The sequence below is a fragment of the Trachymyrmex cornetzi genome, unplaced genomic scaffold (genome assembly GCF_001594075.2).
Source record: "Trachymyrmex cornetzi isolate Tcor2-1 unplaced genomic scaffold, Tcor1.1 scaffold960, whole genome shotgun sequence".
NCBI classification, from domain to species: Eukaryota; Metazoa; Arthropoda; class Insecta; order Hymenoptera; family Formicidae; genus Trachymyrmex; species Trachymyrmex cornetzi.
Genome location: NW_017300312.1, coordinates 13,931 through 14,671, shown reverse-complemented (window position 1 = coordinate 14,671; position 741 = coordinate 13,931).

Sequence of the window (741 nt, the reverse complement as noted above, 5' to 3'; positions counted from 1 at the left end):
GCATGCAAGGTGTCCGATCGACGGCTAAAATCTATTGAATGTATTTCAGAATCATGTCCTGAATAACATTTGTTAAATATTCAAGAATAAATACTCCACGCGAGCGAAAAACTGGAGATTTTTCCCGTCTACTGGAGAACTGGAGATTGGTCCCGAAAACTGGAGTCTCCAGTCGAAATCTGGAGATTTGGCAACCCTGGTCCGCGCGTGATCCGGCGCGGCAGCTCGGCCGTCGAGTGTTGAACAGTAGTAAGCAGCGGAGGAAAAGTAGGCGGCACTTCAAAAAGGCCTATCGGCTTTAAGCAACTATTTCCGAGCACTACTACAGAAGATGACGTAATTTTATAAATGCGTAGAATTATTCATAGAATGCTGTAGTGTCAGTAATCTGGCTGCACAGTACTATTCACAATAGAGAATTCGGTCGCTTGCACTACACTAGATCAGTGCATACTAAAAGCTGCTTTACGTGAAATTAACAAAGTTAAATGTAAAAGTATATAAATATTCTAAACGATTTCATCATTTGCAACTGATCCGCGACGATAGCGAAATGAGAAAAATAGCCATTCACGCAGAGCTTGAGGACAACACGCGCGACGCGTGTCAACCTGTCATTCTGTTAACAATCGAAGCAGTGACGAGTCTACGAAGAGAAGTGAGTTCGCAGTGAAGTTGCAGTGCAGTGTGGTGTAGTGTAAGAAAAATAGTTATAAATATTTAATAATGAAAACTCATCAA